The 17,140-nt window shown below is 46.8% G+C and overlaps 1 long non-coding RNA gene across 1 annotated transcript in view; it reads right to left on the bottom strand.

Annotated features, from left to right (window-relative positions):
• The window catches only part of LOC136482737 (uncharacterized), a 251,724-nt gene that overhangs the window by 17,072 nt on the left and 217,512 nt on the right, over positions 1 to 17,140 (bottom strand). The gene's annotated exons all lie outside the window — the stretch shown is intronic.

Raw genomic sequence — 17,140 nt, forward strand, 5'->3', positions numbered from 1 at the left:
AGATCGGGGAGCCGGTTATTGGTGGAGAAATCATAACAGTAGCACAAAGACTTATCGATATTGTAGATGCTTCTACCAGTGGTGCTTTTGTGCCCAACAAAGAGAAGGATGAGCTGATGTACACCCTCTAGACTCTTGAACACCCTAGGTGAACGCGAGGCAAAGGGTTGATTTCATGTTGGCATGGCTTCCCTGAGGACGCCGCTACCTATAGAAGCCGCCATCGAAGGAAGGATGAGGAGGCAGAGAGGATCCACATGTTAGATGAGGCGGTGCTTCGATTGCAGGAGCGAGAACAAAACATGGATGTGAGAGTACAAGATATTTTCCTCGCCTATGGGCTTATCTGCTATCGCGCACGCTTGTTTGAATTCCTAAGGCGGTTCGCCATAGTGCGAGCTTATTCATGCGTGGCAGAGGAATCTCAAGGCTAGTCCATGGTGGTATGGGTAGAGGGAGGTCATGCCGCCGCATGTCGTGGGAGCAATAGTGAGATGGAGAGAGGAGGAGTAGAGAACTGGTGGGGCCAAGAAGCTTCAGGAATGTGTCCCCGAGCTTGTCCACTCAGAGGGGGCACGGTGATGGTGGCGTGGCCGAGGTGAGCACCACGACGTGGTATTCATGTCAATGGGAAGGAGGTAGATGATGGAGCTAACATGAGGGGCCTGTGCGCCAGCGAGTGGGAGACGGAGGAAGACAGAGTTAGTGAGCTAGGCTAGGACACTGCCATTCATGCGGGCGCGATGATGGGCCAGCCCAATGTGGGAGAAGGGAAGGGAAGAGAGGGTCTATGTCCCATTTCCTAGGACATTCCTACCCCTCCTCCTAACCCTAGCTAGTGGCACCGGCGCTCCCCGACACAGCTGCCACCTCTCCATCCCCTAGCATGACGATGGAGTCAACATCTAGCGCCACGTCTAGTGCCCGCACTAGAAGGCCTCCTCTGGATCAGATCTCACACCAACATTCTACATCCCGTTGAACATGACCATCATCGTCAAGTCCCATGTGCTGATCACCCTCGAGTTGAAGCTACCTAACTTCACCTGCTGGTTAGGCTTCTTCCTCTCCATGTCCGGCAAATTTGGCCTTCACCCGTACATCAATGGCATGGTGGCTTCATGTCCTGATGACCCATCTTGGCGGCGACTAGCTCCTGTGTCCACAACTGACTCCTCAGCTCTACTGCGAATGACATTCTTTGCCTCGCCCTTGAGATGGACCAAATGGCCTGCCAGCTCTAGAATGCTATCGAGGGCCTCTTCCATGCGAACATGGCTCCCTGTGTCGTCTTCCTCAATCATGAGTTCCAGTCCATGACTCAAGGTGTCACCTCTCCATCAATGAGTATTGCTAGAAGAAAAAGGCTACCACTGATGCGCTCCATAATGCTGGCCACACCGTCCTTTGACTCATAGCTCGTCCTCAACCTGCTGTGTGGCCTCAACCCTCGGTTCTCCAGCACGACTGACAATACCATCCACTGTAATCTACTACCTGACTACGCCATGGCTTGCAAGAAGCTGGTTCTCAATGTTGGGGTTTAGTCCCACATCATGTAGCGATGGTGAGGGAGCACAACATATAAGTTGGGAGAAGACCCCACCTATCAGGCTAGTCTTTTGGGTTGAGCAAAGTCAGGGGCCATATATGTTGTCAGCTTCGGTGGACCCTAGGACCTATGGTAGTGTAGGCTTGTGGTAATGAACCAAGGCGGGTTCAAGCCAGCTCCAAGATCGAGAACTCAGTGGTTACCACCGGTTCCAACATCAGAGCCAGTACCCAAGGTCAGAAAAAGCTAAACCTAATTAAAAATGTCGAGTGTCACATATATGGTGGAGGCACCCTGATGTGTGACTATGGGGATGGTTGTTGAGGTTTAGTCCCACATCGGATATCGATGGTGGGGGAGCATAACATATAAGATGGGGGTAGTCCAACCAATCAGGCTAGTCTTTTGGGGTTGAATTAGGCCCAATGCCTTGGTATGTTGGAGCTCCGATGGACATGGGACCTGTGGGAGCGTAGGCTCGTGGTACCAAGCCGGGCCGGCTTCAAGCCAGCTCCAAGATCGAGAACTTGATGGTCACCACTGGTTCCAACACTCAAGGAACTCCATCTTGCCAATGAGGGCAAGGTCGCCTCGCAGACCACCCAATATGTGGGATCGCTCTCTTGTGCCATGGTCTGCCATGCATCCTCCTCCTGCCTGGGCACCCGAAGCTAGGGAGATGGCCGCAGCAACACTTGGGGTAGTTCTGCTGACGGTAGTGATGGCCCTGGCGGCCGCTCGGGCAGCGGCGGTGGCGGCAAACACAACAAGAGGAAGGGCTGCAGCGGCGGCAGTGGTGGCCGGTACCAAGGCGATGGTCACGGTGCCTCACCACTGGTTGGGCCCTAGATGTGCTTCGCTCCCTGGGGTGTACAACAGCCGTAGTGGCATCCCCCCGGCGCCGCAGCCCACCTGGCGCGCAGCGGGTGCCCTCGGTGTGTTGGGCGCGTCCCCACAGGCACACGCCGCCTGCGCTGCGGGATAAATTGTTAATGTTGCGCTAATCTGTAATGTACCCTGCAGCACAATGTCATTCCCTTTTGGATAATCACCACTCTTGACTTTGGGGCTCTAAGCTTTAGTGCTTGCCACATAGGATGTTTGGATACTAGTTAGGAGTATTAAATATAGACTGGTTACAAAACTAACTGTATAAGCCATGACTAATTCTCAAGATGAATCTATTAAGCCTGATTAGTCCATGATCAGCCCATGTGATGCTACAGTAAACATAAGCCAATCATGGATTAATTAGGCTTAATAAATTTAGCTCGTGAATTAGTCTCGGCTTATGCAATTAGTTTTATAATTAGCTTACGTTTAGTCCTCCTAATTGCTATTTAAACATCCGATGTGACAGGGACTGAAGTTTAGTCATGGGATCCAAACTTGCCACGGTCAGCAGTAAGGGCATCTTTGGTTGGTGGCCTGGCACGCATCTCACCCATCAGACATCCATTCGAGTACGAAATCCATGGCCTGGGGTTGCTGCCTGGCTGCAGAACCAAACAGTGCCTAAGAGCCTAGGGCATGACACGAAATTTGGAAACTGCACCACGTTTGCATGGGTTCTGACCGATTTGAGAAGAATGGAAGGGCCAAGAACCCAGTGGCTGCTAAGATTATAGCACTTATCACATCGGCCAATTCACACATTTTGCACACACACTAAAGCAAAATGGAAACAGTTAGTATAACAGAAATGTTTTCCGGTCTCCAAAAGTAATAGAGCTAGTATCATTATATTAAAAGAAAAAAATAGGAGAGCCTTTTATTCTATATGCAAATGGGCAAGGAGTGTATGAATGATATCGTAACTGCTCACACCATCTAAATGACAAGCTAAATCAACACATTTCTGGGAGGTAATGGCAAAACTGGAGAAGTTAAATACCATGCGCCTTCTCATATTCTTGACCTCCGTGAACCATGAGAAGACAAGATAGAAGCCAAGAGAGAGAAGAATGCAAGACAGAAGACAATTTGCAGTGGCTGATATGCAAGTAAATTGATGTGACATTGGAGGTTACCAAACTACAGTCTTTCTTTTCCCCCTCGAGGTTATCATTGTGGTGTAGATGCTACAATCTCTTCTCCACAATTGTTCCTCAATAGGGAATCCTAGACTAAATTTGCTGATACAATGTAAAAGCTGAGTTACCCAATAGAATGCCCTGTATAAAAACTAGAGAAGACAACACGGAAAAACATGATACTAGTTGACCTCAAATGCCTTGTACAATGCTTGTTACATGTAATTCTGAATCTTGCTTCGAGGAAAAACTTGTGTCTACAAGATCGTCGATTGTAATTAGACATACTTGTATCAAAAAGCAGCATGGTGCTGCCTAATGTTTGTTTTTATGATGAAACGATTCTTTTTAACTAAACAACAAAAAAAACGTAATCAAAATATATAATCCATTTCCTCACTTATGCATATTCCCTATTGCATAATCACCCAATCTTGATTCTGGCCAACGAGGTAATACAGACTATCCTTATCGTGTTCACTATCCATCCACAAGCATGCAAGTTGGAAACTTTACTAAGTTTGCATGAGCTTTGACCAATCTGACAAGAATGAAAGGATCAAGAACTGAATGGCTGGTAATGATAATCACAAATTCATGCATTCTGCACGCACGCGACAGAAACATTAACACAGTTAGTCCAACAAATAAAAGGAATTCTAGTCCAACTTCAGGCATCCATTTGAGGCACCGGGTGACTGAAACCAATGGCCTGGGACTGCTGCCTGACCGCACAACCAAACAGCGCCTAAGAGCCTAGAGTATGAAATTTGGAAACTACACCAAGTTTGCATGAGTTCTCACCGATCTGAGAAGAATGGAAGGGTCAAGAACCCAGTGGAGTCTTAGGAACAGGTTGCCGGCATTAGCCATCTTAGCACTACCTGTTCGCCCTTTTTATTTTTTGTGTGTTACCGTTGTGCTAAAGCTGTAGGCATCATCTTAGTTGTGGATAGGCCGGACTACTTTTAGAATCTTGTATGATCTTGATGTTCATAGAAGCTTCCTTTGTCTAAAAACATACCTAGAGAGTTCACAAGCTACCGATAAAAAAAGCTGTTACCTCCTCTTGGCGGGCATGACGAAACGAGTTCACCTTCTTGATGGTGAAGAGGTGCGTGGCGACAAGTTTTTTACTTTCCACCAGTAATCGCCGTAAGGACCAAAACCGATTGTCAATGACCTGTACAGGAAGTTGTGCAAGACCTTGGACGTCGGCCACGAGGCGAAGACGTGGTCAAGCGTGTGCAGGACCGCCGGCGCCGCGCGCGGCGAGGAGGCGACGAGGTTGGGGACGCTGCCGAGTTGAAGGAGCATGAGGCCGCTGCCACGGTCGTGCTTGGCGGCGAGGTCACGGAGGCAGACGTGTGGGAGATCGCCGATGCATTGCAGGTGTCTGATGACCGGCAGCCTCCCTGGAGGTGATGGCAGGAGAGGATTCGACTGCTTCGTTTCGTCGTCGCCGGCGTTGGGGCATTGGTGGCGGCGTCAGCAGATGACAGGCAGCAGCACTAGCATGAGAGGCACGACGACGAACCAAAGTTGCCGTTGTTATACTAGTGGCGTCTTAGTGGCCACCAGCATGAACTGGTACACTACATGCAACAAGTGAAGAGCCGCCATGGATAGATGGTTAGTTCTTCCTGCTTCCCGGTACAGCGACGACGAGTGTTCTGTGCAGTGCTGCAAATGCTTTGTTCTTAAAATAACTGGCGCACATGCACGTACAACAATATGAACTATGGATAGCTACTACAAAAATATCTAGGTTGTCAAGTTCAGCACGAGTTTTTTTTGTCCACTTGTTAGTTTGTTGTTTATTTTCCCCTTTCGTGTCATGATTGGTGACCATTTTGGAATTGATAGACTCAGAACAATGGTCTTGGCCACGAAAGGTCGACACCTATACACCTCCGTGATCCATGATTGGTGATTTTGTGCGTTTTGGCCATGAAAGCCGGACACCTACACCTAGCTCGGTGATCTATGATTGTGTGCTGAATTTGTGCACATGATTTCATTTGATGTAAAAATTCTCTCGGCTCGTGCCCTGTCTATCATCTAGCCTTGGAACACCCACGTATCCTTCGTCCCAGCCTGCTACCAAATTTACTGCCATTCAATCCTCGTGCTCTAATTGCATAGGCCTCATTGGTTTCCATGTCACCACTGCTTGCTGCAACCTTCATTGGTTCTCCTTCCAATCAGCTACCTTTAATTTCCTTCAGCCCCACTGTTCACCTCCACACTGTTGCTTTGTCTTGTAACATTTTTGTGTTGTGGTATGACATCCTTGAAGAATATGGTTTTATGAATGGTAACATATCGCGGACCTCTCCATTGGTAACTGACAATTGAAACTTAACTGCATTCAAAAACCTGTGGCTACTACAGGAGCAGTGGGCATTTGATTTTAGTGATGAGATTTTCCTGTTGGTAGTCATTAATTTTGTAACAAAAGTTGGGTTAGACATTCACAATTTTTGTTGTCACAACATACAAGCCATATGAGGTGGCATATTATTTGCTCATTGTTTTTATTTCAAAATTCTACAACAATAAGTGCCTGCCAATTTTTATCAATATTTTGTAATAAAAGATATTTTGTAGCCTATCTACACGGTGGATGCTAGGAAACCATCCACCCGTGCATGCTAGCAAACCATCCACGTTAGTCCTTCTAGAATGAACGAAAGGCGAATGAATTTTAAAATTTGTTGATTCATGTCAAAATTAAGAAAAACATATGAGAAAAAATGGACAGAAAGTTGCCCCCCCCCCCACCCAACCGATGGAAAGTTGATTCAAGTGGTAATGTAGCGCATGTTTTGTACTCTTCATGTTCAACCTAAGGGAGTCACTACTTTGCTAGTAAAATCATATATAATTTGTGTCCCATTTCCTCGGACATGCCTACCCCTCCTCCTAACCCAAGCCTGTGTCCCCAGCGCTCCACGACACCGCTGCCACCTCTCCATCCACCAGCATGACGATGAAGTCAACATCTAGCGCCACGTTTGGCGCCCTCATTAGCGGGCCTCCTCTGGATCGAATCTCACACCAACATTCTACGTCCCGCTGAACATGACCATCATCGTCAAGTCCCTTGTGCTGATCACCCTCGAGTTGAAGCTACCTGACTTCACCTGCTGGTTAGCCTTCTTCCTCTCCTTGTCCGGCAAATTTGGCCTTCACCCGTACATCCACGACATGGTGGCTTCATATCCTGATGACCGATCTTGGCGGTGACTAGCTCCTATGTCCACAACTGACTCCTCAGCTCTGTTGCGAATGACGTTCTTTGCCTCGCCCTTGAGATGGACCAAATGGCCTACCAGCTCTAGAATGCCATCGAGGGCCTCTTCCAGGCGAACAAGGCTCCCTGTGTCGTCTTCCTCAATCATGAGTTCCAGTACATGACTCAGGGTGTCGCCTGTCCATCGATGAGTATTGCTAGAAGAAAAAGGCTACCACTGATGCACTCCATCATGCTGGCAACACCGTCCTTGACTCATAGCTCGTCCTCAACCTGCTGTGTGGCCTCAACCCTCGGTTCTCCAGGACGACTTACAATACCATCGACTCTAATCTACTGCCTGACTATGCCATGGCTTGCGAGAAGCTGGTTCTGAATGTTGGGGTTTAGTCCCACATCGTGTAGCGATGGTGAGGCAGCAGAACATATAAGTTGAGAAGCCCCCACCTATCAGACTAGTCTTTTGGGTTGAGCAAAGTCATGGGCCTTATATGTTGTCAACTTCGGTGGACCCTAGGACCTATGGGAGCATAGGCTCATGGTAACGAGCCAAGCCGGGTTCAAGCCAGCTCCAAGATCGAGAACTCAGTGGTTACCACTGGTTCTAATATCAGAGCAAGTACCCAAGGTCAGAGAAAGCTAAACCCGATAAAAAATCTTGAGCGTCAGATATGGCGGGGGCACCCCGATGTTTGATTAAGGGGGGATTGGTGGGGTTTAGTCCCACATCGTGTAGTGATGGTGGGGGAGCACAATATATAAGGCGGGAGAAGCCCCCACCTATTAGGCTAGTGTTTTGGTATGAGCAAAGTCATGGGCCTTATATGTTGTTAGCTCCAGTGGACCCTGGGACCTGTGGGAGCGTAGGCTTGTGGTAACGAGCTAGGCCGACTTCAAGCTAGCTCCAAGATCAAGAACTCGGTGATCACCGCATGTTCCAACAATTGGTATCAAAGCCAGTACCCGAGGTCAAAAAAAGCTAAAATCGATAAAAGATCCGAGCGTCACATATATGGCGGAGGCAGCCTGATGTGCGACTACGGGGGAGATTGTTGGGGTTTAGTCCCACATCGGATATCGATGGTGGGGAAGCATAACATATAAGATGGGCGCAGTCCAACCTATCAGGCTAGTCTTTTGGGTTGAATTAGGCCCAATGCCTTGGTATGTTGGAGCTCCGGTGGACCTGGGACCTGTGGGAGCACAGGCTTGTGGAAGCAAGCCAGGTCGGCTTCAAGCCGGCTTCAAGCCGGCTCCAAGATCGAGAACTTGGTGGTCACCACTGGTTCCAACACTCAAGGAACTCCGTCTTGCCAATGAGGACAAGGTCGCCTCCCAGACCACCCAATACGCGGGATCGCCCACTTGTGCCACGGTCTGCCGTGCATCCTCCTCCTGCCTGGGCACCCGAAGCTAGGGCGATGGCTGCAGCAACACTTGCGGCAGTTCTGCTGATGGCAGTGATGGCCCTGGTGGCCGCCCGGGCAGCGGTGGTGGCAGCAAACACAACAAGAGGAAGGGCTGCAGCGGCAGCAGTGGTGGCCGATACCAAGGCGATGGTCACGGTGCCTCACCACTGGTTGGCCCCTGGATGTGCTTCGCTCCCTGGGGCCTATAGTAGCCATAGTGGCGTCCCCCCGGCGCCGCAGCCCACCTAGCGCGCAGTGGGTGCCCTCGGTGTGTTGGGCGCGACCCCACTGGCACACACCACCTTCGCTGTTAGATAAATTGTTAATGTTGCGCTAATCTATAATGTACACTGTAGCACAATGTCATTCCCTTTTGGATAATCACCACTCTTGACTTTGGGACTCTAAGCTTTAGTTCTTGCCACATCAAATGTTTGGATACTAGTTAGGAGTATTAAATATAGACTTGTTACAAAACTAATTGTATAAGCCATGACTAATTCTCAAGACGAATCTATTAAGCCTGATTAGCCCATGATCAGCCCTTGTGATGCTACAGTAAACATGTGCTAATCATGGATTAATTAGGCTTAATAAATTTATCTTATGAATTAGTCTCGGCTTATGCAATTAGTTTTATAATTAGCTTATATTTAGTCCTCCTAATTGATATCTAAACATCAGATGTGACAGGGACTGAAGTTAAGTCATGGGATCCAAACTTGCCATGGTCAGCAGTAAGGGCATCTTTGGTTGGTGGCCTGGCACGCATCTCACCCATCAGACATCCATTCGAGCCACCGGGTGTACGAAATCCATGGCCTGGGGCTGCTGCCTGGCCGCAGAACCAAACAGTGCCTAAGAGCCTAGGGCATGACATGAAATTTGGAAACTGCACCATGTTTGCATGAGTTCTTACTGATTTGAGAAGAATGGAAGGGTCAAGAACCCAGTGGCTGCTAAGATTATAGCACTTATCACATCGGCCAATTCACACATTTTGCACACACACTAAAGCAAAATGGAAACAGTTAGTATAACAGAAATGATTTTTGGTCTCCAAAAGTAATAGAGCTAGTATCATTATATTAAAAGAAAAAAATAGGAGAGCCTTTTATTCTATATGCAAATGGGCAAGGAGTGTATGAATGATATCGTAACTGCTCACACCATCTAAATGACTAGCTAAATCAACACATTTCTGGGAGGTAATGACAAAACTGGAGAAGTTAAATACCATGCGCCTTCTCATATTCTTGACCTCCGTGAACCAAGAGAAGACAAGATAGAAGCCAAGAGAGAGATGAATGCAAGACAGAAGACAATTTGCAGTGGCTGATATGCAAGTAAATTGATGTGACATTGGAGGTTACCAAACTACAGTCTTTCTTTTCCCTCTCGAGGTTATAATTGTGGTGTAGATGCTACAACTCTTCTCCACAATTGTTCCTCAATGGGGAATCCTAGACTAAATTTGCTGATACATTGTAAAAGCTGAGTTACCCAATAGAATGCCCTGTATAAAAACTAGAGAAAACAACATGAAAAAATGTGATACTAGTTGACCTCAAATGCCTTGTACCATGCTTGTTACTTGTAATTCTGAATCTTGCTTCGAGGAAAAACTTGTGTCTACAAGATCGTCGATTGTAATTAGACATACTTGTATAAAAAAGCAGCAAGGTGTTGCCTAATGTTTGTTTTTATGATGAAATGGTTCTTTTTAACTAAACAACAAAAAAAAAACATAATCAAAATATATAATCCATTTCCTCACTTATGCATATTCCCTATTGCATAATCACCCAATCTTCATTCTGGCCAACGAGGTAGTACATACTATCCTTATCGTGTTCACTATCCATCCACAAGCATGCAAGTTGGAAACTTTACTAAGTTTGCATGAGCTTTAACCAATCTGACAAGAATGAAAGGATCAAGAACTGAATGGCTGGTAATGACAATCACAAATTCATGCATTCTACACGCACGTGATAGAAACATTAACACAGTTAGTCCAACAAATAAAAGGAGTTTTAGTCCAACTTCACGCATCCATTTGAGGCACCGGGTGACTGAAACCAATGGCCTGGGACTGCTGCCCGACCGCACAACCAAACAGCACCTAAGAGCCTAGAGTATGAAATTTGGAAACTACACAAAGTTTGCATGAGTTCTCACCGATCTGAGAAGAATGGAAGGGTCAAGAACCCAGTGGAGTCTTAGGAACAGGTTGCCGGCATTAGCCATCTTAGCACTACCTGTTCGCCCTTTTTATTTTTTGTGTGTTACCATTATGCTAAAGCTGTAGGCATCATCTTAGGCCCTGTTTGGTTGAGCTGTGACTGTGGGAAAAAGCTGCTGTGGGCTGTGAGCTGTGGAAAAGCTGCTGTGGGCTGTGAGCTGTAGAAAAGCTGAAAGCTGTTTGGTTAAACAAGTATAAAATATACCTTTTATCTTTATCTCTCTTGAAACAACTATGGAAGAGCTTTTTATTCCACCAATTTCGAAAAGCAGAAAGCCAAAAGCCAAAAGCAGGGTCAACCCAGCTTTCAAAAATGAACTACGGAAAAGCAGCTGCTTCTGAAAAAGCACCCTCCAAAAGCAGCCCCTTTGGTTGGGCTTTTGGCTTTTGGGGCCAAAAGCCAAAGCCAAAAGCCCAACCAAACAGGGCCTTAGTTCTGGATAGGCCGGACTACTTTTAGAATCTTGTATGATCTTGATGTTCATAGAAGCTTCCTTTGTCTAAAAACATACCTAGAGAGTTCACAAGCTACCGATAAAAAAAGCTGTTACCTCCTCTTGGCGGGCATGACGAAACGAGTTCACCTTCTTGATGGTGAAGAGGTGCGTGGCAACAAGTTTTTTACTTTCCACCAGTAATCGCCGTAAGGACCAAAACCGATTGTCGATGACCTATACAGGAAGTTGTGCAAGACCTTGGACGTCGGCCGCGAGGCGAAGACGTGGTCAAGCGTGTGCAGGACCGCCGGCGCCGCGCGCGGCGAGGAGGCGACGAGGTTGGGGACTCTGCCGAGTTGAAGGAGCATGAGGCCGCTGCCACGGTCGTGTTTGGCGGTGAGGTCACGGAGGCAGACGTGTGGGAGATCGCCGATGCATTGCAGGTGTCCGATGACCGGCAGCCTCCCTGGAGGTGATGGCAGGAGAGGATTCGATTGCTTCGTTTCGTCGTCGCCGGCGTTGGGGCATTGGTGGCGGCGTCAGCAGATGACAGGCGGCAGCACTAGCATGAGAGGCACGACGACGAACCAAAGTTGCCGTTGTTATACTAGTGGCGTCGTAGTGGCCACCAGCATGAACTGGTACACTACATGCAACAAGTGAAGAGCCGCCACAGATAGATGGTTAGTTCTTCCTGCTTCCCGGCACAGCGACGACGAGTGTTCTGTGCAGTGCTGCAAATGCTTTGTTCTTAAAATAACTGGCGCACATGCACGTACAACAATATGAACTATGGATAGCTACTACAAAAATATCTAGGTTGTCAAGTTCAGCACGAGTTTTTTTTGTCTACTTGTTAGTTTGTTGTTTATTTTCCCCTTTCGTGTCATGATTGGTGACCATTTTGGAATTGATAGACTCACAACAATGGTCTTGGCCACGAAAGGTCGACACCTATACACCTCCGTGATCCATGATTGGTGATTTTGTGCGTTTTGGCCACGAAAGCCGGACACCTACACCTAGCTCGGTGATCTATGATTGTGTGCTGAATTTGTGCACATGATTTCATTTGATGTAAAAATTCTCTCGGCTCGTGCCCTGTCTATCATCTAGCCTTGGAACACCCACGTATCCTTCGTCCCAGCCTGCTACCAAATTTACTGCCATTCAATCCTCGTGCTCTAATTGCATAGGCCTCATTGGTTTCCATGTCACCACTGCTTGCTGCAACCTTCATTGGTTCTCCTTCCAATCAGCTACCTTTAATTTCCTTCAGCCCCACTGTTCACATCCACACTGTTGCTTTGTCTTGCAACATTTTTGTGTTGTGGTATGACATCCTTGAAGAATATGGTTTTATGAATGGTAACATATCGCGGACCTCTCCATTGGTAACTGACAATTGAAACTTAACTGCATTCAAAAACCTGTGGCTACTACAGGAGCAGTGGGCATTTGATTTTAGTGATGAGATTTTCCTGTTGGTAGTCATTAATTTTGTAACAAAAGTTGGGTTAGACATTCACAATTTTTGTTGTCACAACATACAAGCCATATGAGGTGGCATATTATTTGCTCATTGTTTTTATTTCAAAATTCTACAACAATAAGTGCCTGCCAATTTTTATCAATATTTTATAATAAAAGATATTTTGTAGCCTATCTACACGGTGGATGCTAGGAAACCATCCACCCGTGCATGCTAGCAAACCATCCACCTTAGTCCTTCTAGAATGAAGGAAAGGCGAATGAATTTTAATATTTGTTGATTCATGTCAAAATTAAGAAAAACATATGAGAAAAAATGGACAGAAAGTTGTCCCCCCCCACCCACCCAACCGATGGAAAGTTGATTCAAGTGGTAATGTAGCGCATGTTTTGTACTCTTCATGTTCAACCTAAGGGAGTCACTACTTTGCTAGTAAAATCATATATAATTTGTGTCCCATTTCCTCGGACATGCCTACCCCTCCTCCTAACCCAAGCCTGTGTCCCCAGCGCTCCACAACACCGCTGCCACCTCTCCATCCACCAGCATGACGATGAAGTCAACATCTAGCGCCACGTTTGGCGCCCTCATTAGCGGGCCTCCTCTGGATCGAATCTCACACCAACATTCTACGTCCCGCTGAGCATGACCATCATCATCAAGTCCCTTGTGCTGATCACCCTCGAGTTGAAGCTACCTGACTTCACCTGCTGGTTAGCCTTCTTCCTCTCCTTGTCCGGCAAATTTGGCCTTCACCCGTACATCCACGGCATGGTGGCTTCATATCCTGATGACCGATCTTGGCGGTGACTAGCTCCTATGTCCACAACTGACTCCTCGGCTCTGTTGCGAATGACGTTCTTTGCCTCGCCCTTGAGCTGGACCAAATGGCCTGCCAGCTCTAGAATGCCATCGAGGGCCTCTTCCAGGCGAACAAGGCTCCCTGTGTCGTCTTCCTCAATCATGAGTTCTAGTACATGACTCAGGGTGTCGCCTGTCCATCGATGAGTACTGCTAGAAGAAAAAGGCTACCGCTGATGCGCTCCATAATGCTGGACACACCGTCCTTGACTCATAGCTCGTCCTCAACCTGCTGTGTGGCCTCAACCCTCGGTTCTCCAACACGACTTGCAATACCATCGACTCTAATCTACTGCCTGACTACGCCATGGCTTGCAAGAAGCTGGTTCTGATTGTTGGGGTTTAGTCCCACATCGTGTAGCAATGGTGAGGGAGCACAACATATAAGTTGAGAAGCCCCCACCTATCAGGCTAGTCTTTTGGGTTGAGCAAAGTCATGGGCCTTATATGTTGTCAGCTTCGGTGGACCCTGGGACCTATGGGAGCATAGGCTCGTGGTAACGAGCTGAGCCGGGTTCAAGCCAGCTCCAAGATTGAGAACTCAGAGGTTACCACCGGTTCTAATATCAGAGCAAGTACCCAAGGTCAGAGAAAGCTAAACCCGATAAAAAATCTTGAGCGTCAGATATGGCGGGGCACCCCGATGTTTGATTAAGGGAAGATTGGTGGGGTTTAGTCCCACATCGTGTAGTGATGGTGGGGGAGCACAATATATAAGGCGGGAGAAGCCCCCACCTATTAGGCTAGTGTTTTGGTTTGAGCAAAGTCATGGGCCTTATAAGTTGTTAGCTCCAGTGGACCCTGGGACCTGTGGGAGCGTAGGCTCGTGGTAATGAGCTAGGCCGACTTCAAGCTAGCTCCAAGATCGAGAACTCAGTGGTCACTACCTGTTCCAACAATTGGTATCAAAGCCAGTACCCGAGGTCAGAAAAAGCTAAACCCGATAAAAAATACGAGCGTCACATATATGGCGGAGGCAGCCTGATGTGCGACTATGGGGGAGATTGTTGCGGTTAAGTCCCACATCGGATATTGATGGTGGGGGAGCATAACATATAAGATGGGGGCAGTCCAACCTATTAGGCTAGTCTTTTTTGGTTGAGTTAGGCCCAATGCCTTGGTATGTTGGAGCTCCGGTGGACCTGGGACCTGTGGGAGCGCAGGCTTGTGGGAGCAAGCCGGGTCGGCTTCAAGCCAGCTCCAAGATTGAGAACTTGGTGGTCACCACTGGTTCCAACACTCAAGGAACTCCGTCTTGCCAATGAGGGCAAGGTCGCCTCGCAGACCACCCAATACGCAGGATCGCCCACTTGTGCCACGGTCTGCCATGCATCCTCCTCTGACCTAGGCACCCGAAGCTAGGGCGATGGCTGCAGCAACACTTGTGGCAGTTCTGCTGACGGCAGTGATGGCCCTGGTGGCCGCTCGGGCAGTGGTGGTGGCAGCAAACACAACAAGAGGAAGGGCTGCAACGGCAGCAGTGGTGGCCGGTACCAAGGCGATGGTCACGGTGCCTCACCACTGGTTGGCCCCTGGATGTGCTTCGCTCCTTGGGGCCTACAGTAGCCATGGTGGCGTCCCCTCGGCGCCGCAGCCCACCTAGCGCGCTGTGGGTGCCCTCGGTGTGTTGGACGTGACCCCACTGGCACACACCGCCTTCGCTACGGGATAAATTGTTAATGTTGCGCTAATCTATAATGTACACTGTAGCACAATGTCATTCCCTTTTGGATAATCACCACTCTTGACTTTGGGGCTCTAAGCTTTAGTTCTTGCCACATCAAATGTTTGGATACTAGTTAGGAGTATTAAATATAGACTTGTTACAAAACTAATTGTATAAGCCATGACTAATTCTCAAGACGAATCTATTAAGCCTGATTAGCCCATGATCAGCCCATGTGATGCTACAGTAAACATGTGCTAATCATGGATTAATTAGGCTTAATAAATTTATCTCATGAATTTGTCTCGGCTTATGCAATTAGTTTTATAATTAGCTTATGTTTAGTCCTCCTAATTGCTATCTAAACATCAGTTGTGATAGGGACTGAAGTTTAGTCATGGGATCCAAACTTGCCATGGTTAGCAGTAAGGGCATCTTTGGTTGGTGGCCTGGCACGCATCTCACCCATCAGACATCCATTCGAGCCACTGGGTGTACAAAATCCATGGCCTGGGGCTGCTGCCTGGCCGCAGAACCAAACAGTGCCTAAGAGCCTAGGGCATGACATGAAATTTGGAAACTGCACCATGTTTGCATGAGTTCTGACCGATTTGAGAAGAATGGAAGGGTCAAGAACCCAGTGGCTGCTAAGATTATAGCACTTATCACATCGGCCAATTCACACATTTTGCACACACACTAAAGCAAAATGGAAACAGTTAGTATAACAGAAATGATTTTTGGTCTCCAAAAGTAATAGAGCTAGTATCATTATATTAAAAGAAAAAAATAGGAGAGCCTTTTATTCTATATACAAATGGGCAAGGAGTGTATGAATGATATTGTAACTGCTCACACCATATAAATGACTAGCTAAATCAACACATTTCTGGGAGGTAATGACAAAACTGGAGAAGTTAAATACCATGCGCCTTCTCATATTCTTGACCTCCGTGAACCAAGAGAAGACAAGATAGAAGCCAAGAGAGAGATGAATGCAAGACAGAAGACAATTTGCAGTGGCTGATATGCAAGTAAATTGATGTGACATTGGAGGTTACCAAACTACAGTCTTTCTTTTCCCTCTCGAGGTTATTATTGTGGTGTAGATGCTACAACTCTTCTCCACAATTGTTCCTCAATGGGGAATCCTAGACTAAATTTGCTGATACATTGTAAAAGCTGAGTTACCCAATAGAATGCCCTGTATAAAAACTAGAGAAGACAACATGAAAAAATGTGATACTAGTTCACCTCAAATGCCTTGTACCATGCTTGTTACTTGTAATTCTGAATCTTGCTTCGAGGAAAAACTTGTGTCTACAAGATCGTCGATTGTAATTAGACATACTTGTATAAAAAAGCAGCATGGTGTTGCCTAATGTTTGTTTTTATGATGAAACGGTTCTTTTTAACTAAACAACAAAAAAACATAATCAAAATATATAATCCATTTCCTCACTTATGCATATTCCCTATTGCTTAATCACCCAATCTTCATTCTGGCCAACGAGGTAGTACATACTATCCTTATCGTGTTCACTATCCATACACAAGCATGTAAGTTGGAAACTTTACTTAGTTTGCATGAGCTTTGACCAATCTGACAAGAATGAAAGGATCAAGAACTGAATGGCTGGTAATGATAATCACAAATTCATGCATTCTGCACGCACGCGATAGAAACATTAACACAGTTAGTCCAACAAATAAAAGGAATTTTAGTCCAACTTCAGGCATCCATTTGAGGCACCGGGCAACTGAAATCAATGGCCTGGGACTGCTGCCTGACCGCACAACCAAACAGCGCCTAAGAGCCTAGAGTATGAAATTTGGAAACTACACCAAGTTTGCATGAGTTCTCACTGATCTGAGAAGAATGGAAGGGTCAAGAACCCTGTCGAGTCTTAGGAACAGGTTGCCAGCATTAGCCATCTTAGCACTACCTGTTCGCCCTTTTTATTTTTTTTTGTGTTACCGTTATGCTAAAGCTGTAGGCATCATCTTAGTTCTGGATAGGCCGGAGTACTTTTAGAATCTTGTATGATCATGATGTTCATAGAAGCTTCCTTTGTCTAAAAACTATATTGTTCACAAACTTGGAACAATCCATAGTGCGGCTTCATATATATTGAAGGGACATGCGTTCAATACATATGTGCAAACAACTTTCTTTCTGACTCTGCATA

The sequence above is a fragment of the Miscanthus floridulus genome, chromosome 9, assembly GCF_019320115.1.
Source record: "Miscanthus floridulus cultivar M001 chromosome 9, ASM1932011v1, whole genome shotgun sequence".
NCBI lineage: Eukaryota > Viridiplantae > Streptophyta > Magnoliopsida > Poales > Poaceae > Miscanthus > Miscanthus floridulus.